The following is a 22,280-nucleotide window of genomic DNA, read 5'->3' on the forward strand; positions in this document are numbered from 1 at the left end:
ATTCGGTGCTGCTGAGGTCCTGAGCCTCTCTGGGTACCTCCCCTGGCAGGCTTGGACTCTTACCAGCCTGTCTGCTCTACACCCTGTTCCTGCCTTGCTCCCACCACCTTTCAGGCATCTGCGCCCAGGGCAGAAAACCCTATTCCAAGACATCAGCCATTTTAGACTCCACAAGACACAGTGCCCCCTGGTCTTCACACACTATGCTGTCACACCCCTGCTGAAGGACCCATCCCAGACATCACCAGGTGTCTTAGCTAGGGTTTAACTGCTATGAACAGGCACCATGACCAAAACAACTCTTATAAGGACAACATTTAATTGGGGCAGGCTTACAGGTTCAGAGGTTTTAGTCCATTATCACCAAGGCAGGAACATGGCAGTATCCAGGCAGGCATGGTGTAAGAGGAGCTGAGAGTTCTACATCTTCATTTGAAGGCTGCTAAGCAGAATACTGGCTTCCAGGCAGCTAGGATGGGGATCTTAAAGTCCACACCCACAGTGACACACCTACTCCAACAGAGCCACAACTTCTAATAGTGTCACACTCTCTGGGCTGAACACATATAAATCATCACACCGGACAAGAACAATTTCCAACTTCTGCACACTTGGAGGAGCTGGAGATCCAAGTAGTGTCACTGGCCTATAGATAACACATCCATATAGAAAGCATATGCTGAGATGACCATAGAAGTTCATAGAAGGAAACTTCTAGAACACCTTACCCTCCCCAGAACCTGAGTTCAGTGTGGGCTTTTAAGAGTAATAAGAATGTAGAGTGGCTTCCCTGTTTTCGGTTCAGACCTTGGAGGCGGGAGTGAGGGGAGATGAAGATGGCCAACTCCCTGGTACAGAATATAGAGTCCAACCTCTGTACAGGGTTTAGAGTTATGGCAGAATTTATCTTGGTGGTGGGTTGGGGTGAAGGGCTCGGGGACAAGATGTGCCTCTCTGCATGGTAGAAAGCAAGACCACTCAAGCCTGAGTTACAATGGCACTGGAGGAGCTGAGGCCATGTTTAAGGTGGGTCAGCCATGGCAGGAGCCAGAAGGGAACTGCTTCCAGACTTTAGCAGGGAGCTGCCCATTCCAACTCAGTGTGCAATACTCCAGGGGGTGCCACGGCTCTCTCTCTGCTAAGAAGCAAGCCATGTGTTCGGCTCATTTAGCAGAAAAGAGCACAGACTCACTGTTCTAGACCCACCCTTAATCGTGGGAAATCAGTAAAGGTATTCATAATGACTCCATTGTTTAAGGAGCAACAAATCAGTCCCATGACAACCCAGGTCAGACTGCTATGGGTATGGCTTTAAAAAACAGAACCAATGGACCAGGGACTCATTATGGCCATGGGAATGTGGGGCCCTCTCTGATGTAACGAGGGAGTGACTAATTATCCCCAATATCTCCTCAGCCATCAGATCAGAAGATGTGTGGGTAGCTCTGACTGCACAGTTTAGTTATGGCAGATTTGGGGTGAGTGTTCACACGGTCAGACTCTCATCCCCTATGGGTCTCAATCTGCACTGTGTGCCTCTGTCTCCAGACGAGTTCCTTACAAACGCATACTTCGCCTCTGAGTCTAGACATGACCTGCAAATCCGTGTGTAATGGTTTGAATGGCAATGTCCCTCCCTAGAGTCTCAAGCATTTGAACACTTGATTCCTAGTGGGCAGTGCTGCTTGACTAAATTCAGGAGGTGTGGCCACACTCACTGTTGCTCACCTGCCTTGGAAGCTTTGCACTCTCGACTTCATGCTTGCAGCTCAAGGTGTGGGATCTCTACTTCCTACTTCTGCCAGTATGCCTGCACTCCACCATTATGGGCTTTAACACTTGAGAACCATAAGCCCAAATAAACCATTCAATGAATTTCCTTGGTTCTGATGTTTTACCACAGGAACGGAAAAGTAAGTAAATACAGTGTTTTTGTGATAAGCACCCCAAGTCAGTCCTCACGCCAAGACTTGGGGGGGGAGGATGTCCCCACTTTATAGAAAAGAAAACAAGAGCAGAGGAAATGGAATGAAGGATGTAGACTACCAGCTTCCAAAGACAGCAGCAGTCTGATCCTTGAAACCCATGAACCTAGGTGGCAAAGGGGATTTTACAGTATGACGAGAGCTAAAGAAACTGGCCTGGGGTAAAAGGCTGACCAAAGCTGTATCTTCAATACAGAGAAGCCTTCTCGAACTGTGGCCTGGAGCTGGGGCCATAGCAGTGGAGGAGGGGGGTCAGGGAGGTGTGGCATTGTTAGCTCTGCAGACAGAGGAGACAAAAACCAGGATGGCAGACAGTGTGGAAAAGGTCCTCAAGTAGGTTCTCCCAGAGCTCCAGAAATCTGGGATACCTCCAGTGATGATGCAACCTTGGCCCTGTGAGGCCGGCGCTGAGCCTCCGGAGCTGGCAGACTAAGACTGAAGCCTCTAAGTCTGTGGTACACAGTTGATCCAGTCACAGCTGGAGTGGCTCAGCCAAGGGAGGTGGAGCCAGATATGGGTCATCCCATCTTTATCCTCCAGTCTAGCCCTGACAAGTAAACTTTCTCTAGGTAGAAGCTAAACTCTTAACTGAGCTCTTCTACTTGAGGGCATTGTTAGAGGAACTATAAACTGGAATCCTAGAATTACAGGAAAGCCCGCCAGGCCACTCTGACTATGGATTGGAAGTCGAGCTAGGGGTAGCTTACCCACACAGTCAGGGTTTCAGCCTTCATGGCAGAAGGATACTGGGGGAATCCCAATATTCAAAATCACTGCCTGGAACCCACCAGCTCTTGTGCCATGTACCATGGAGTGGCAGGCAGGCATTTCAGGAGGGACAGAAGAGGATCTGACTGGTAACATCAGGGTATATGACAAGTGTCCAGGGCACAAGGTGGAGAGCTACCTTTAAACGTTCATTCTCTGGCCACAGATACCATTGAAGGAGTCCAGTGAGGCTTCCAGCTTAGCACCCCATTTCACCCCCTTTCTTCCCACTTCTAGAAACTCCCCCATGTTCTCTGGCTGTACAGATATTTAGGGCTATGTTTGGGAAGTGACATCCACAGGTTCATGTAGCCCTGTGTTTGTCACCCTCTGGAGACCCAGTGTCTCCAACCAGCATCCCATAGTATTGAACTCAGGCCCTTTCTGGCTCCAATACTCTGGAAAGATCCAGTTAGTTAGGCTCTGTGTTCCTCCTTAACTTCCCCTTCCTGAACGTTTGTCCTAGGGACAGCCTCTGTGAGGTCATTTACATTCTAACTGAGGCATGTGCGTGTGCGTGTGTGTGTGCGTGTGTGTGCGTGTTTCATAAAAATAATCTGTAACTGCTAATTCTTTATAAGTCTGGTGAATGCTGTCCAGGAGCACTGGTTCCACTCTGGGAGGAGGGAGATGGCTTCACAAACATCCCATTTCTACCAGGTCTTCATGGTTGGACCTGGAGTAAGCACTTGGAGCTAAGGTTTCCAGTCTGTCACATTCACAGCCAGAATGTCGTAGGTGCTTGCTGCCCAGTAGCACTGACTTTCCCGGGGGATCTACCTTGAGGCCACATGAGATGTTGGTGCGTGGTTCCGCTGTCCCTTGTGGTGTGTCTCCTCCTAAAGGTTCTGCTTCCCCACCTGCAAGAGAGGGCAGGGCAAGCCAGAGGTTCTGTTGGGCTGATGTTTTTGGTTTTGTTTTTCCAGTTGATAGCAGTGGGTAGGTTTGAATTTTCCTTTCTCTTGTTCAAACAGAACCCAGGTGGGGGGAATGGAAAAACTGAGGCTTTATAATAACTACAGCAAAGGTCTGCAAGCTGAGAAGGAGGGCACTCAGGAACGGTAAAGCAACAAGTCAGCGGACTCATTTTTTACACAGCGACAGAGGGGTGACATCTTATCAGGGAAGTTCCACATGCATGCCAATCCAAACAAGGCCACCGCCCCAACAACCTCAAAAGGAGCCTCAAACAAAAGGGTTAGGATTAGGGTTAGGGTTCCAGTCATTAGAACTGAAGTGCAAGATGTGAGGTCCCTCTTCAACCCCCAGTGCTGAGTTCACGTGGGGACATGAGGTTTTCTGTGGGGTCTCCTGGAAAGAGCCTCTTCTGTCTTTGAAGGTCAGGTATGTGGCTATCCATACCTTGGTCACCCCCTCCTCCCAGTCCTGCCAGGTGCTGAGGAGTAGGAAGCCCACGTGGGTACATCGTCACGGTGTAGGCCCAAAAGAAAGTGAAGACCTGGTGCCAGGAAGTGGGTCACTGGGCTCATGAGGTCAGGGCACAGGGAAGCTGCTATTGTTCTCACATCCTGAGGCATAAAGACCAGTCCAGTCCTGGCCAACAGAACATTCCTGCTATTCCTGCTGCTCCTTCACCCTATCCCAGCCTTTGTCATTAGCCCTACAAGGCAATTGTTCCTTTGCTGATGCTCAACAGGAACACAACAGCCACCCACTCCTACTCGGTACCTCCAAGGTACTGGCACCAGACTGGGTCCATTACATTTCCACCCCTGAGGGGGCTGTGTCTTCCATGGCTTTCTTTCATCACACCCAAGTCCTTAAGCCCAGTACCACACCTCTTGTTCCCTAATTATTAATTAACAGACCCAGGAGCTATCTGAACAGGCAAACTTATCAGGGCCCCCTTCCCCCTCCCTGCTGCCACTCCTCCACGAAGAACTAGTTCACCAGCCTTGAGGCTATCCTATGTGGCAACCCTGCATGTGCCAACAGTTGACAGGTGAGGAAACATCTAGAAAGTCTGCATGGGTTGCCCAATGTCACACAGCTAATGAACAGAACCTTCAGATTCCAGAGACAGAGGCAGGTTCTGTCTTCTGGCCATCTCTAAGGCCTCTCCTATGAGCACGAACCAAAGACAAAGTTAGCAATGCTGGTTTGATCTGGCACCGCCTACTCAGGAGAAGATATTCTTCCTGCTTGGTAGGCAGTTCCAGAGATGGAGCTCAGAAGGGCCAGGAAACTTGCCTGCGTTCACTCACAGGAAGCAGTGCCTTCAGGACGCATGCTCTACCTACCATCACTGCCCCTAAACTGCAAACTGCAAGGAGGTCCTTAACTATGTCCCGTTATGTTGGTACCAGGAGGGACGGCTGTGGGGCAGAGGCTGATATGAGTGTGGATGGGGCATCTGGTTTGTCACAGTAGCTAGAGGTTTTAGGGCTGCCTGGCATGTCTGAGAGAGGCCCTGCAGTGACCATGTGGAACACCTCCTGGGGTGTGGTCATCAGTAAGGACTGTTTGCATGAAGCTGAGCCCAGAGCCCTGGGACATCTAAACCCTCTGATACTTCCTGAAGTTTTGAAGGATACAAATGCCAGGGAGGTCAGTGTGTGTGAGAGTATGCGTGTGCGTGTGAGTGTGCGTGTGTGTGTGTGTGTATGCATGTGTGTGTGCATGTGTGTGTATGTGTGTGTGTGTGTGTACACCGTTCTTTAATTTCTTCCAACTGCTGCTCCTGCCCCTTGTCCATTCCTGCCTCTGCCACCTTACCCCTTCTCACCACATCTCCCATGTCCAGGGAGCACAAAGAAACCAATCAATGTCCAATATCAGTAGGCCAGTCTGCTCTGCATGTCTGGTTACTTACTGGGGCCATGATGGGTGGAACTGGGCCCCAGAGGTAGATGTCAAAGCAGGAACCAACTTGCTTCTAAACCTAGCTTTGATGCTTAAGAGCTGTGTGTCCCTGGACAAGTGTCTTAGCCTCTCTGAGATCTACTTTCCTCTCTTGCAAAAGGAGGATGCCCTTGGAGTGTTGTTTGCAGGGGTTCAAGACAATTGACACAGTGGCCTGGTTTACTTTATGTCCTCTTGGGGAAGCCTTGGGCTGTGTGATTCGGAGAGCTTGAGAGCAGTTATCCCGGTTCTGCCCTCTCTGAGACTGACTCTGTAGCTGGTAGAGGGGTGAACAGAGCCCAGGCTTCAGCATTGGTTTCTAGATTGTACAAGGCTGACCCCAAGCTGCCAGCGCCTGGCCGTGTCACTGCTGGAAACCCGGCAGTGAAGGCTCTTTACAGTCAAGATGACAATACCCAAAGAAATGAAGCATGAGCTCAGGAGATGCTGGGAGACGGGAAGATGACAGCATCAGGAGGCTGTGTCACACCACCCTGACTGCTTTAAGTCTGGCTGTGAGTTTGCTAGCTGCCTAAGCACAGAAGGAAACCAGAGCGATCAAACACAGGCTCAGCTACAAGGAAGCTTCGACATCATTTGTTACTATAGAATATGTGAATGGAGACTATAACTAAGTTCCCGATGATGGACATTCAGTCTGTTTACATTTTAACAGAAGCTCTAATGTAGCAATTTAGCCCTCAACTGGGTTCAAAGCTTAACTCTGCTGCTACTTGAAGCCCCGAGGCCTTAAGTAAACCAGTTCACCTCTGTGAACCTGTTTCTCCATCCATAAAGATTGACATCCATGTGTCAGCACCTGCAGATGAATGTTAGGGTGCCAAGGAGCCACAGGTTGTGCTAGCATGTGACGCTTAGACCCTGACTGTACTCTGTCCCCTCTGATTAGGCATTCCTAGATCACCTTTCTCCTTGTCCTTCCCTGAGTCATTTGAGGGCTTCTGACATGTGAGGTGGCACAGCATCAGGCAAGGAAGATATAGCCACACACAAAAATCTCTGCTTCCAGGAGTTCAGGGGCCAAGTGTGGAGATGGGAAATAAACTGCCATACAGGCATGTGGCTACTCCCAGTGAAGTTCTGTGAGTTGGGCACAGGGCAGCATCATGGAACAGTTCCCTAGGGGGCCAGAGAAGGTCTCCCTATAGCAGTAACTGGTTGATCAGAGGTGTTTATGAGAAAGAAAGCAGGATGCAATTATCGCAGGCAGAAGGAACTGTACTTGCAAAGGCCCAGGGGTAGGAAAGAATCATGTGCCTGGCAGGCCCATACACCACACAGGACATGGTACTGTGAAGATACAGTGGGATGTCAGGGGATATATGAATGGCATCCTCACTGTTGGAGAAGCACAGTGGGGCAAATTTTGAATGGAGCATCAGGGGACAGGTGGAAGGTGCCACCTCCTTCAAACCAGAGATGGTAGCGATGGTAGAGGAGAAGAGACAGGATGGATGCCAAGTGACTCATTCACAGGACCTGTCGATGAGCCATGGGCACCAGTGTGTGGTGATGAGCCTAGGTGTGGGGCGATGAGCTGGAGCATGGGACAAAGAGCCACAGTGTACCTTGGTGGACTACAGCATGGGGTGAGGAGAGGCCCAGCTCTGTCCCTCCCACCCTCCAAGGCCAGTCCTGTGCATATGTTCCAAGCCATCTGAGAATCTGGGGACATAGATTGCCTTTACAGAGCTCCCAAGGGCTCCATCGTGATTGGCAGTAACGCCTCATTATTAAAGGTGTCCACTACCCTGCAGCTCTCCGGTTCTCGCTGGCTTCTCGGCAACTCAGCGGCTGCCTTTTAGCCGCTCCCATCTCATTATCCCGGGAGTCCCTACTTCTTTTTGTGAAAATTTAATTGCCTTCTGTATTTGAAAGGGTCTCAGCTACTCAGGTTTGGAAAGTTGGAGTTAAACGCACCCCGATCAAAGACTGCGTGAGGCCGGTGTGGTTCTCCTTAACACTGCAGCCACTTGACTCCTCCCAAAATGGAAACCAAATTGCTCAGTGCAGAAACTTAAAAGGAACCTTGTTGAGCAGCTCAGGAGTGTGCGTTGCCTGCCGCAGGTCTAAACGGGGAAACTCTCTAGGACGTGAACACCCAGGGTGTGGGGCTAGTTCCCTGTGAAGGTGCAGATGCCCAGTCCCCACTCCTGCAGGAACTCCAGGCTCCTTAAACATTCCTTTATTCTTTTTATTTTAAAAATCCACAGACAGAGTCTTCGGCCCAAGCTAGCCTCAAATTCTCTATGACCTTGAATCTCTGGTTCCCCCTGCCTCTGACCCCCTAAGTACTAAGATCACAAGCATGCCCCATCACAACAGGTTTGTATGGTGCAGGGATTGGACCCAGGGCTTCCTGAATGCCAGGCAACTGCTCTACCAATGAGCCACATTCCCAGCCCTGGGCATTCCTTAACCATCAAGCCAACATAACTTGTAAGGCACCTGTGGGCTTCGCGTGTCTACTCCAAGCACTCCAACCCCCTCACAGGGACCTGATGTGAACCTACAGGCTATGCAACCTGGGATGCTGCTCTCTGTGCTGTAGATTGATTGATTGATCTCTATGCAGATTGATGCTGGAGGTCCTCTACCATCTCCTGCCACTCTACCTTGCTGGGTTCTCTGTAAGGTACATAGTGTCAAAAGTTTCTGCTGTATCTAGAAACACATCACACACACACACACACACACACACACACACACTCAAGTTAATGTCATTCAACCTGGGACCCACACTACATCGCTAAAGAAGCCAGGGAGCAGGCAGCGCTTCTAGGGAAGGAAGAGTATCTCATTTGGAACAGGTTGGGAAACAAATCTGTGTTTGAAGGGCAGAGATGAACAGGTGTGACGTTGTGTTGAGAGCCCCGGGTATATAAATAGCAGAGGAGGTGACAGGAGCAGCTGGCCTCTCTCCTGCAGTGCAAGGCCACCTTCTGCTACTCTCTTTAGTCATCACATTCTGCGCTCTTCCCTTCTCCTCCCTTCTAGCTTCCTTTCCTGGTCTTCTGTCCTCTCCCCCTTAACAACCATCTTTTCCTCCCTCCCTTGAGTTCTATCTCCATTAATGTTGTTGGCCCAAGACGGCTCTGAGCTCAAGCCAGGACCCTATCTGTCCAAGTAACTCCATCTGGTTTAAACACAAAAAGGAATTGATTGGCCCGAGTGACTGGACTTTGCTGGGATGGACTTCAGGCATGGCTGGATCCAGGGATGGAGGAATGTCATCAACACCTACTCTTTCGTTCTCTCGTTCCTTACACAGGCAGGCAAAGGTGCCTCCTACCACTTCAATGTTCCTCTTCCCTAGTGCAACCACACCAGCAAGAAGAGAAAGGCAAACACTCAGCTCCCTGTGGTCCCAGCTGGGATGTGCCCCACCACACATAGCCACTGGCTGTGGTCATAGCAAGGGGCTTTTATCCTAGGAGCCCCAATTGGAACTAGCCTATCAGAGCTGTGCAATTAGAGTGCCCTGCCCTGGGGCCTCCTGTCAGAGGCTGACCGGGGCCCCACAGGCACCCACAAGAGCCCACGGTGAGTGCCCCATCTCTTTTACAGCTTATCAGGGTCCTATCCTGCCCTTCCTAATACTGCCTCATTTTTAATCAGTATCTCTCAGTCACTGCCATCTGCAGCCAAGAGGTAGCTTACCTCCAGCACCCCAGCCTCCCCTAGAAATGGCCTACTCACCACACAGGAACAAAAAGGATAGCAGACTCACTCTGCTCTGGGTTCCAGTCCTGCCCTGCCTCTTCCCGAGATGAACAGATGAACAGATGTAAGAGTCTAGAATATCCCTCTGTGACATATGCCCTTCCCAGGAGTCCTGCACCCTCCCTCTTCCAGAAAGCAGCCCATGTGTCCAGCATCACTACTCTGCCAGATACCCAAACACAGGAAGCTAAAGCTCCTTAGGCCCCGCTGAAGCCTCAGGGTCCTCTGTATGCGGCCCCCATATCTTAGCCTTACCCTGGGAACCCAACTCTACCCATAGTAACTCAGAGATGTGAGGACTGAGTAAGCCCAGCAGAATAGCCTTTGTTGACCTTCCACGAAGTCCCTTTCCCAAGTCCTCAGGAGTCCACTGTTTCCAAGTCGCCAGCTCTGAGCATGCCTGTCTACCTCCTATGTAGGTGACATCTCTGTACCCCTAAAACTGTGCCTTCCAGAGTGAAAGGACTGGAATCCACATAGACCATACCAAGACCACGTTCTTAGCACAAAGATTAATTTGCCTGAGAGGACCAAAGGGCATGGAATAAAAGACAAAGACAGGAGATAGAGGGCAAAGGGGAAGGGAACAAAGGAGAGGAAGAGAGAACTGCCTTTGGGTAGCGAGGAAACAGATTTGGCCCACGGACAAATGGCAGTTTATAAAGGGATAGGGAAAACCCCGTGTTAAGATGAGGTGTTTAATTTTGATTGGACAGGTTCATTGGATGAGCCAAAAGGGGGCTTTTGATTGCTGGATTTCAATACTTTTATAGCTAGACCGTAGTGGTCAGCCTCAGGAGGAGGAAGTGGCCAAATAAGGGAATAGACCTTGGAGACTAGCTTTAGGAGTGCAATCTAATGGTTTAGCAAGGCAGAGGGAATAGGGGAAGACAAGACCTGCCAGAGCAATGTCTGCCATACTTAGGCCTGTTAGAGCCCCTCACGGAGCCTACAGCGGTCACCTGACCTAAGTCTCGCCATCATTCTAGAACACAGTGAGCTGGACAAAGGCCGCTAGGAATAGCCAGGGCTGGCGTGAACCAATCATTTCTGCAGGCCAGCCGTGAATCATGAAGGGACAGCAGGAGTCAAGTTGGCACATGAGCAACTCGGCAGCCTAGATCCCTGGTAGAAAAAGCAAGGCCTAAAATGTTCTGCAGTTCTCCATTCAGATCTTGCCTCCCCTAGCTGTGTGACCACAGACAAAGCACTTCACCTCTTTGTGCCTCCCTCTTGCTCCTTTGCATAGGGGGTGGGGCAGTTGTATTCTCCCTGGAAGGTCTCTGTAAATATAGAGAGTCTCCTCTGTGAGAGAGGGTCAGGGAATGAGAAATTCTGGTTAGTAAAACAGGAAAAAAAGAAGACATCAGTAGGGACAGTGGTGCGTAGTTTATGAAGTGATAGTTATAAATAACAGGATTACATTTCCAGGCATCATAGTTTCCTGAGCACCTACTATGTGCTGCTCCCTGCGGTCTCTTGATCATGCCTAGGCACATGTAGAAGAGTTTGTGCCTTCTGCCGTGTTTCTGCCTTCTGTGCCTCCTCGGCTGTTTTCTCCCCTTGGCGCCTCCTTCCTGGAGCCTGTGATTTACTCCAGTCTATCCTGAAAAGCCATACTGAGTCTCCGTCCCATCCGTCCCTCTAACATGAAGGCCATGCCGGCCACTCCCTACAGCTCTGTCACCCGTGTCTGTGTTAGTTTCTTGTCTCATTGCCACAGTGAAATATCCGATGAAATCCACTCAGGGAAGTGTTTCTCATGGCTTACAGTTCCAGGATACAGTCCACCATGGTGTCACGGGGTAGTGGCAGGAACACAGGGTACAGGGTAACTGGTCACATTGCGTGTATAGTCAGGAAGTAAAAAGAGTGAATGATCATTCTAGATCCTACCAAATTGGCAATCAATAGAAACAATCACAGCTACCTAGAGAAATCCCCTCCTGAGGGTCTTATCTGAGGTGTAAGTCACTCTACATCTGTCCCCATACCCTGCATAGTCAGCTTTAGGCTGCCTAAAGGAGATAGAGTCTCCTAGGTCTTTGAGGGTGCCAAGGAGCCACCCCCTTACAGGAGGAACAAGGTGTGGTAGGTGGCAATTCTGCAGCTCCCTCAGCCACACCCCTTCCATATTGCAAGGCCCTACTAGGCACAAAGGCCTTGGGCAGAGGAAACTGAGACAGAAGACAAAAACTGGCCTGGCTGAGAGACGTGGGGAGACAGAGTTGGTGTACCTGTGTGTGCTCCCATGCTGTCCTCCCAACTCCACAAGGGAAGTAAGACCACGGCCATGGCTCAGAGCACAGAAGATCCTCCTGCTTGCCGTGCAATGGGCTCTTACCTACCATTGCCTGTGAGAGAAGCCAGGCCAGGGCCCGGGACTGATGAGGCTGGGTAAAGAAGGATGGACAGAGAAGTAACCTTGAACATCCACTCCTTTGCAGGCAGGCAGATCATCTTAGCAGTCTGATGCAATGGCCACCTCCCCCCAACCCCAACAACCCCAACCCCAGAGGTTTTCTCCAGTCTGTGTCACTTGCTTTAAGGCCTCGAGACATTGACTTTGTCTCCCAAACTTCTGTTCCTTTAGTTCTAGGAGCTGAAAGATGGTGGTCTACACACTTCTGGCCATTGCAAATCTATTTCTTGTGGTAGCTGAAGGAAGGGACCATAAGCCAAGTGGCTCTGCATCAGTGGGTCCAGGCCAAGGTGGTTGCAAGCCACCATCAGGACAAGGCTGCTTCTAGTGGAAACTGGAGAAAAGCCGTTTCCAGCTCTCAGAGCCCCCGCACTCCTTAGAGCATGCTCACCAGAATCCACCAGCCAAACACCTGAGAGAGAAGTGGGTCATTTGGCCTCACATTCTCAGATGGTCCAGCATAACTGAGTTGTCCCATTCCCTTGGGGCCCGTGCGGTGTGGAGGTGCAGTGCATTCTGTTGGGAGATCTTAGCAGGAAAAACAAAAAAACCCAGCTCAACTCCTCACCAGAAGCAAAGAGAGGAAGAACCCAGGGTTCCATGGCCTCCCTCAAGGGTTCAGCCCATTGACCTAAGGCCTCCCAATGAGCCCCACCTCTTCAAGTTCCCATCACTACCCAGTGGTGTCCCGCCCCCAGGAACCATGGGTAGGAAGCCTCTACACATGGGCATGGGCCACTTAAGACCTAACTGAGGACCCTTCTCCTGCTCCCACTTGTGCAAACTCCATGAGCACATCCATCAGACTCGTTGGGTGCAGTGGCTTCCTGCTTGGGGAATTTGCACAGAGAAGCTTCACTTCTGCCTGCCACACCCAAAGTCAAGAAGGGTTTGAGGCCTTGGGCAAGCTGGTCCCTGTGGACCTCAATGTCCCTGCTGTGAAGTGAGAAAGTTGTCATCACCATCCCCTCTCCTGGTCACTTTGACCCTGGTGAGGTGACACTCGTCCCAGGGACTTACAAAAGGCCCGGTGCTGGACTTGGGGTGAATTCTTTATTCCCAGGGTTCCCAGTGGCCATGGCACCCAAATCTTTATGTACTTTGCTTTTAAAAGCTATGTCCCACCCCCACAAGTACCCCAGTAAAGAGCTTGGTTCTGTCAGGCACTCTGCTAAATTATAATCTCTTGCTTCTTTTCATAAAACCCCCCAGGGGGCCCCTGGGATTTGGGAACTGGGGAATGTCACTCAAGGCTGCTTATTGAGCACCAAACAATGGCCCTTCATGAGGTCAGCTGGCAGCCTAGCAACCGCTCAAGCCCTTAGTAACAGTCCCAGAAGTGTTGATATTTACCCAATGGAAAGTTTCCCTTATCTTGATAAATGCCCAATTCCTTCTCCAGGGCACTTGCAAGAAGCCACACCCAGTTAGAATGGCAGTCCTGTGTAGAGCAAGCCTACACAGGGCAGGGAGCCCAAGGCATGGCCCAGTTCTGAACACCTCTCTGGGCCTGAGTTCCACCCACTCTGTGGGTGTCAGACATAAGGAGCACTAACTAGTGTGACTATATGCCCCCCTTTATCAATACCCTTTTAAAAGTGTCCTTGCCAATCTCAAATCTCCTCAGTAAGAAGATCACCCACCCATGAGGCCACTGTCAGCTCGTAATTCCAGTGTTTTCCCTCCATCCTCCTCTTCCTTGGTCTCAAATTAATCTGAATAATCCAGCCAGATATTTTGGGGGACCTTCCCTAGATCATACGTGGAGCTAGGCACTAGGGAAACTGAGGCAGACCTGGTCCTTGTTTTCTGAAGTTTCAGGTTCTGGGGAGACAGTGCCTTAGCACTCTGCAGACGTCTAGGACAGAATCCAGAGCCTCCCCTGCTCGTCCCCAACAAGCTATTTTCGTCTGTAATAATACTCCTCAGTATGCTGGCGGCATTTTGCAGTCTCTAAAACACTTCCCTTGTGTTACCTCATTTAACCCTGACGTCATCTGAGGGTGAGATTCTAATATGTCCCCATTGCACAGACGGGAGCTGAAGGTCACGGGGCCTGGAGAGCTTGGTCTTCACTTCCTCCCTCCTCTCCTGTGGGCTGGGATGTTAATGCCTGCTTCACGGGACCATCTGCAAAGGGGAGAGGCTGCTCTCAGAACCTCCATAAACAATGGCAGTTGTCTACCGCAAGCCCCTCAGCTCCAATCAGTGAGGAACTCCAGGGACCTCCTGAGCCTATACTTTCAGAGATAGCCCCAGGCCCCTTGGAAGGTCTACCTGACCCATTTTAGAGTCCAGGAAACACCTCTGGGCTGAGATCCCAGCTCTGCCACCTTGGCAATCTCCAGCCTCAGTTTATTCATCTGTAAAATGGGGCTAAGTCTGATTTTTTTCTGAGGACGACAGAATGAAATAAAACAAACAACAACAGCAAAAAAGTGTGTTGGGGTAGGCTGGATTGGGCTAGCGATGCGGCTTAGGTGGTAGGTAAGGTATTCGTCTAGCTTGCTAAAAGCCTGGGGATTGATTCTCAGCACTGAATAAATTAATATGGTGTTCCAAGTCTGTCGCCTCAGGATTATTTGGGTGGAAGCAGGAAGATCAGAGGGTCAAGGTAATCCCTGACTGCATATGGAATTAGAGGCCAGTTTGGCATTCATGGTACCCTGTCTCCTACTCTGCACACAGACACCAGGCCTGGCTGGGCAGGAGGCTCTGTAAGATCCACCAGTTGGAACCTGAGCGTGGGAAGGAATGGACAGGAGCCCCTCAGTCTGAGCAGAGTCCACTTTAGTGAAAAAGCCCAACAAGGCTACAGTACTGCTTAGTCGGTTTGTTTGTTTTTTTTCAACTTGACACAAACTAGAGTCATCTAGGAAGCGAGGACCTGAATTTGAGAAAGTGATCCTATTATATTAGCCAGGAGCCAGGTTTGTGCAGCATTTTCTGTTGTTGTCGAGGTTTTTAAAAATAAATTATTAATTTTTATTTTATGTGCACTGGTGTTTTGCCTGCATGTGCATCTTTGTGAGGGTGTCAGACCTTGGAGTTACAGACAGTTGTGAGCTGCCATGTGGGTGTTGGGAACTGAACTTGGGAAGAGCATTCTGTGTTCTTAACCACTGGACCATCTCTCCAGCCCAAGCATTTTCTTGATTAATGATTGATGTGGTAACAACCAGCCCATGCTGGGTGACACCACCCCTGGGAAGGGGAGCCTGGTGGCATTAGAAAGAAGCACTTACACACACACACACACACACACACACACACACACACACACACACATCCTTTCTTTACCAAACTCTACAGGAACAAAGCTGTCAGATTCCCTGGTGCCACCTAAGTGGTTTCCCACCCACGCCCCTGCCAGGAGCTGAGTCACCCGGCACTGGCACCGAGGCGGACTGTGGGAAGGGTGTTCCTTCCTCTGCTGCAGGCAAGCTCTCGAAAGCCAGAACCCAGCCCCTGGCAGGTGCCGGGAGGGGCCTTATGCAACTTCTAACATTGTTCAAAATCACTTCTACAGAAAAGCAGGGACCCAGGCTGCAATAGGCACAGCTACGTTTTCTTATGTAACCTTTACCATTGTTAAAAAGCCATGCGTGTTCACAATTTCCATTTGCCCAGGGCCTCAGATATCTGGCCTGGCCAAACCTCCTGTTCTGCTCCCAGCAGCTCCGGCAGAGGCTAGAGCCGGCTTTGAACAAGTGAGGGAAATAAGGCATGTTTGGGGTGGCATGGCCCAGAGACCCCAGGAGCAGCTCTGCACCCCAGCTTTCCACTGGCCAGCCCAGGCACTGCTGGGAATCGAAAAGAAACAAAACAGGTAAACCTGCTACATTTGATTCTTTTCTTGAATAAGATAGCCATGAGTAGCTCTTAGCTAATGGCAAGTGAGAGGTCTGAACTCTGATGTTTGAAACAGAAAGGCAGGCTAAGGAGATGGCTAGGTGGGTAAAAGTGTGTGTGCCAGCAAGCCTTGATGCCACTAGCTTGACCCCAGAACCTACACAGTGGGCAGGAGAACTGACTTCTCCAAGTTGTCCTCTGACCTCCGATGCATGCACCATGACACATGCACATTAATAGTGAAGAAGGTCTTTTAAAGGAAGGAAAATTTGTTTCTATTAGTGTAGCGCAGGAAAGTGTGTGTGTGTGTGTGTGTGTGTGTGTGTGTGTGTGTGTGTGTGTGTGTGTAAGTGCGTTCTTAGGGTGAGGTGTTCACAAGCCTCTGTGCCTTTGGAGGACAACTTGCAGGAATCAGTTCTCTCCTTCCACCATCTGCATCCTGGATCTTCAGGCTTGGCAGCAAGTGCCTTTAGTAGCTGAGCTATCTCACCACCCTGGGAAATGTTTTTGCATTCCTGAATTGCTCTCCAGGGGCTGTGGGAGGCGAAGGCCTAGAAGTCAGAGTCAAGGAGAAAGGAGCTACAGCGGAGGGCAGTCTTCAGCAAAGCTGATGCTGAGCTAAAGGTCTCTGTCCCTTTCTCTATACACTCAGTGTGTGCCAATGCTGTCGCAGGTGTGCACCAATGACTAGCCATGCTGGGACTTGTGCTGCCTGCTTTGCTGAGGGTTCTGTCTTCCCTCAGTCACCCACTGCTCCTCAGCAGATACTCTCACTCAATCCCTGGCTCAAGAACTAGAGTCCAGAATGGCTGAGTGCAGGGGACGGCAAAGCCCCACAGTCATGCCGTGTGATGCAGTGTGAGGTTCACAGTAATTAGCAAAGGAGAGTAGAGAGAAGCAGTCACAGGGACAGCGGGCCGGCCATGCCCTTTCAACAAGGCAGCCTAACAGGAGTGTCTGCCAGGCCTTGCCCACTGAGCCTTGCTGTGTCTGCGAACGTTCCCCTGAGATGACACAGTGACCTCATCAGCATGGCTTCCTACTGCTGAACCCTCTTCTACAACTGACTCTGTAGAGCTGGGAGTGACATGTCTCCTGCTGTGACCAGAGAAGCATATGATGCTAGCGGCCAGGCAGCCAAGGAACCAGGAAGGGACATGCCAAGTCTGGATGTGTGTTCTGTGAGGTTGGGCTTTCTCGGAACCATGCTCTTGTTCCTTTCCACGGGAGAGGAAAATGTGTTCCAGAAGGGAAAAGTGTTTATCATCAAAAGATAAGAGGCCTGCAAAGCCTCGGGTCAGCCTGGGTCCTTTCTCCACAGAGTGCTGTGTGGAGAAAAATGTACTTTCAGAAACGGAAAATTGTAAGTTTAGCTTCCTGCTTATTCATGTATTAAACAGAAAAAATAATAGTTAATTTTGCCCCAAGGAACATTGAAAATATGTATTCCACAGCCAAGTGAAATATTTTATGCTCCCCAGCACGATATGCACCCACATACCTTCCCTGTGGGGGCTCAGTGCAGGCTTCAGGTGTCAGTGTGTCTCCTATTATAGTGGACATCTTTTGCCTTTTCTTATTCTCTGCTCTCTGGTTTCTCTGTCCGCAGTCTTCAGAGCCTCTGTTCTCTGTGACTAGCAGGTCAGTCATAAGACTCCCTAAAACTTCCCAAGCCCTTTCTTAGGGTGTAAGTGATTGCCATCAAGGTCTGGAGGCTTTTAACACCATGGCAGGATATTAGGAACACGTGTGGACAACAGGCTTCCTTGACTCAAGTTGGGAAAAGCCTGCTGTGCCTTAGCTGGTGACTTTCCTTGCTGGAGACACATGTCTCCATCTCTGAGTTCCTGATCATTGAGCAGGGTCAGCTGCTGCTGCAGTGGGCCCCCACCTCTGATCTGGAGCCCCAGCCCTCACCTCTGAGCTGGAATTGGCTCCCTGGACTGTTTTGTGCTTTTCACTTCTCTGTCATTCCCAGGCTCCAAGAGCAGAATCTATGTCACCTGTATGTCCTGAGAGCATGGGTCCTGGCAGGAAGGGGAGGTGGGGAGACAAGAAAGAAGGAGGAAAGAAAGGGAGGAAAATGTAAATTTTAATCGTTCTGCACCTCATAGTTCTTCACCTCTGGCCTAAGTAATATGACATGCTAAATATGACAGCTTTGCCCCTGCATCACATTGCCATATCCACCATCTACACTGGACACGGTGTAGGTCACACAAGTTAGGCACCATGTGTACTTGTGAGTCTGCTTACTGCCCCCATAAGGGGCACTGCTACTGAGGAGATAATACCTTCTCAGAAGGCATTATCTGATCCTCCACTTAGGTGAAAGACCATGGTCCAAAGGAGAGGTCTAGACACATCTTCCTGGCATCCATGGGTACCTGTACTCAAATTCACATACTCCCATGCAGACACAGAGCTAAAAATAAAAATAAAACTTTAAAAAATCCTTTGACTGACCAAATGAGTGAATGAATGAATGAATGAATGAAGGTGTGGAAGGGTGGGGTGGTTAATATTCTTTTGTGATCGTTTGCTCTTAGTTCCCACTTCCTATTATGTGCAAGGATCAAGACAAATCCTCTGAGGGGAAGTGGGATTGGATTCAGATCTAACCTTCTGATTGTTAGTCACTTCTGATCTACCAAGGGGACAGTCTGAACACCTCCCTGTCTCAAGCCACGCTCTCTCAGAAGCCAGCCTTGCCTTGGTCTTCAGCCCATGGTTTATAGACACCAATCTTGACATTAGCACTCATGGGCAAGGCCAAAGAAGGCTGGAAAGGGATAGGAAGTGAGGCCAGACAGGGACAGAGGTGTCGCCAAGCAATACATTACCACTGTGGGCAGTTGGGGACACTGGGGACAGTGGGAGCTATGTATACACCCACAGCTCATGGTGTTCCCACCCAAGGCAAGGAAACAGAACTAATTGCATACTAACTGCCAACACCACCCACCATGGGTGGAGGGCTGGGCTGGGGAGCGATATCTCTAGGAGAGATGGTGATGTAGGTGGGCAGTAGACCCTGCCTGCCCCTCTATTATCACATTGCTTTCTGTCACAACTCCATGCTGCTGTGAGGATTAGGTGTGTGTGTGTGTGTACATGTGCACATATGTATGTGTACACATACATATGGGAGACAAGTGTTGATGTCTGGTCCTTCACAGTCACTCACTATCTTTATTTTTGAAGCAGGGTCTCTTGCTGAGCCTGAAACTTGCTGGTTCGGGTAAGGCTAACTGGCCAGCAAGCCCCCAGAATTCTCCTTTCCCTATATCCTCAGCACTAACAATACAGACCCATGCTACCATGCCTGGCTTTTTTAAAGTGTGTGTGCTGGGGAGAAAACCCTGGTCCTCACACTTTATAGACTGAGCCATCTCCCAAGCTGCACCATCTTGGGGAGGTGTCCTTGATATACATTAACACTTGATGTGTGTGCCCAGCACCCTATGTGTGATTCAGAATGGGTACCTCTGGCGCCATCTCCCTAGAACTTCCTCACCATCTGCAGGATAGCATGGTCCTAGAGAGTGCCAAGAACTGGGATGCTACAGGGAGCCTAAGGAGCGGTGTCCCGGGTATCCAGCATGTATAGTCCAGCAGGCACATGGTGCAGGGCTGGAGAGCTAAGGATGCTGGGGCCTGCCTCGTTTAACCCCATCATTTTATAAGAGGAGCATCTGGTCCCAGGACACGTGACTGCAAGGTAGTCTGAAACTGGCCTCCCTTCAAAGTGGAAGCCAGACACATAGCCAACAGCAGCTCTCCCAGCCTTCCTGCTGGGGTACTTGGAGGTCGTTTTATAGTGCTGGAACCGTGCTCTGCAAACACTTCACCTGAATGTGTTTCCTGGCTTGGTTGTTTTCCAGCTTGGATACAAGATGGATTTGCCTTGCAGGGGGATTAGCTTCCCTGGGAGGAATGTGCAAAGTCCATGTCTATAGCTCCCTTGAGAACTAGCATTCAGAAGTTCCGTGGAACAGTTGATTAAGAGCACAGGCCTTGACCAGCTGTGTGGCCTCTCAGGTTGTCCCCATTCCCTCTCTGAGTCAATTGCCTTATCTTTAAAATGGGGCCTGCAGGGAAATGGCAGGTACAAGAATGCTGAGGAAGGTCTGAATCTCCAGGTCTCACTATTAATGTATTGGTGTTCTCATTAGGGGTGGTGGTGGGAGTGGGGTGACCCCACCCCAGCCAACTGCTAGGTTTATGAATTCTTTCTTCTCAGGCATTGTCAAACTCCAAAGTTCCAAGGAATGTTCAGGCAGTTCCTCCACCCCTGTGACGCACAGCCATACAGTGCAATATCAGCAGATCTGAAAGGGCTCAGCGACATCTATGTCTTATAATGGAGACAGTAAGACCAGGAAGCTTGGCAGCAGTCAGTCCTGGGATCCAAGATGTGGGTTCCCAAATCTGCTCTTTTCTAATATCTGTTATGGGAGCTGCGCCTAAGGTGCTCAGCCCCCACCACTGAGCCTAGCCTCTCTCCTCTCTCCTCTCTCCACATGTAGATTAGCCATCCCCAGCCGTGCAGAATGCTGGGGTGTTCAATCCGCACAGCGGGCGTCATTTCCGCCTCTGAGTTGGTGTACAGCAGATGGCTCAGGGGTTATTTTCAACTCAAGAGAGGACATTTCACAAGAGTATAGCACTCACAGATGGGGGCAGTGGGCCTGGAACTCAGGCCAACATTCATAGCTGGGTGGAGGAGCCCCATAGCCTCAGCTCCTGTCCTGGCAGTGTGGGATATGAGGCCTTCGGGAACACCTCAGCCTCCCTACTCATAGACTAGGGCAGGGAAGCCATTAGTGGAACTTTAACATCATCAACCTGGACAAATAGACCTCAGGGAAAAGAGGCTGGTATGGTGGAGGCTTTTAGAGAGCCTCTCTGTTTCTGACAGGGAAAAGTCCTCAGGCATGCAGAGTGGAGCTGTCCAAGGTATTTAGGTTCCTGTGTCCAAGTGGGCCCAGCAAGTGGGGAGGTTGGTGAGTGAGAGCCACTAGGCTGGGACCTGAGACCCTGCCAGCTCCTTGCTTCCACCTGAGGTCTCAGCTTGGACAAAGGGACTGGGAGGGGAAGGTCCCAGGGGAACATGATATGGGACAGGATGGGGGAGGGGCATCCTCCTGCTCAACCCCAAGTCTCAGCTCTCAGGCACTTTGTGGTGAATAGAATGTGAGCATGGGGAAGAGACCCATTCACAGGGCAAAGGTGTCTGGCCTCCCAGCACAAAGGCTCCATGTGCCATGTTTACTACAGAATATAAGGAGTTAGAGGCATATTGTAAAAGAACCGAAATCTTTGCCTTGCTGGTGCTGGGATCTGGAGGGACCTCATGTCTTTTAGCACCATGTCTTCCTTCTAGACACTGCACACAGTAAGAGTCATATAAACTGAAATCGTATTTAGTTTCATTTTCTTCATTTTTCTTGAGTTTCAGATATTTGCCTGAGTCATTAAATTATCTGAAAGCACTGCTTTGATAGATGCACAATAACATACTCCTATAGTTACCAAATAACTTATCTAACTAACCCCCAACTCATAGGGATAGTTTACCCGTCATTTTACTTGTCTCTTTAAGAGAATTGCTGTGCTCACTATGTGCATGTGTCCATAATATCAGCAAGCTGAAGTAGGAAGGTGGTAGGTTCAAGGCTAGCCTTAGCTACATAGTGAAACCCTGGCTCAGATATCAAACCAGGGACCAGAGGAAATAGCTCAGCAGGTAAAGATGCAAAAACACCCTAACAGTTGTTTCCATCTTGAGAGCATTTTGGATTTCAGGGTTTCAAGGAGAGACTGGCTTTAAAGATTTCTTTTTTACTTTTAATTATGTGTATATGTGTGTATCTATGTGTGGGTTTATACATATGAGTACAGTGCCCACAGAGGCCAGAAGAGAGTGCCAGACCCCCTAGAGCTGGAATTACAGGTGACTGTGAGCCACGCATTTGTTTTACATCTCGACGGATCCTTTTTAAAAGAATGTGTTAATGATCATACACCCCATCACATGGGCAAGTGAACCACTGCACACATGTGGAAATTAAAGGACAATTTTTCAAAACCAGTTCTCTTCTTCCACCTTTACGTGGGTCCCAGGGATCAAACCCAGGTCACCTGACTCAGTGCCAACTGTCTTTCCCCAGCTGCGCACTCACCAGATGACTCACCACTGTGTGCTGACTCCTTTGCCCATGCCCAGTTCTGTAACATCACACCTTGTTCAATGAGTTCTACACACCCAAATTATTTGTCCATTTTCTCATACAGTTTCAGTTTTAAGAAATCATGCTTGTAGCTTAACTGTTAACCTCTTAAGAAAAACATCTTAAGGACTGAGGACCATTGAGCTTACAGTGACAGGTTGTACTGGCCCAGCTGGCATGAAGCCAAACAGCCTCTTGGCGGGGGGGGGGGGGAGGTAAGGATGATTATAGGAAAGGCAGAAAGAAGATGCAAGAGACAGATATGGAAGGGTTGCAGGTCAATACCACGTCAGCCGTGAGCTTATTTTTCTTAGCTTTTTAAAACTATACAGTACCAGGGGAAGCAAAGCCACAAGCTAACAAAAACAACTGTAGACCCATGCACATAAGACATCTGTTCTCATCCAAAAGCCT

The 22,280-nt window shown here is 49.8% G+C and overlaps 1 protein-coding gene across 9 annotated transcripts in view; it reads left to right on the forward strand.

Annotated features, from left to right (window-relative positions):
• The window catches only part of Atp2b2 (ATPase plasma membrane Ca2+ transporting 2), a 299,058-nt gene that overhangs the window by 92,706 nt on the left and 184,072 nt on the right, over positions 1-22,280 (forward strand). Inside the window, exon 1 of one of the 9 annotated variants that reach the window (XM_021164416.3) lies at positions 15,470-15,610. The exons of the other annotated variants lie outside the window; for them this stretch is intronic. The gene's annotated coding sequence lies outside the window, so the exon portion shown is untranslated. Of the gene's footprint in view, positions 1-15,469; positions 15,611-22,280 lie in introns of those variants that run through there. 9 annotated transcript variants of the gene reach the window in all.

The sequence above is a fragment of the Mus caroli genome, unplaced genomic scaffold, assembly GCF_978045245.1.
Source record: "Mus caroli unplaced genomic scaffold, Mus_caroli_1 scaffold_7, whole genome shotgun sequence".
Classification (NCBI taxonomy): domain Eukaryota; kingdom Metazoa; phylum Chordata; class Mammalia; order Rodentia; family Muridae; genus Mus; species Mus caroli.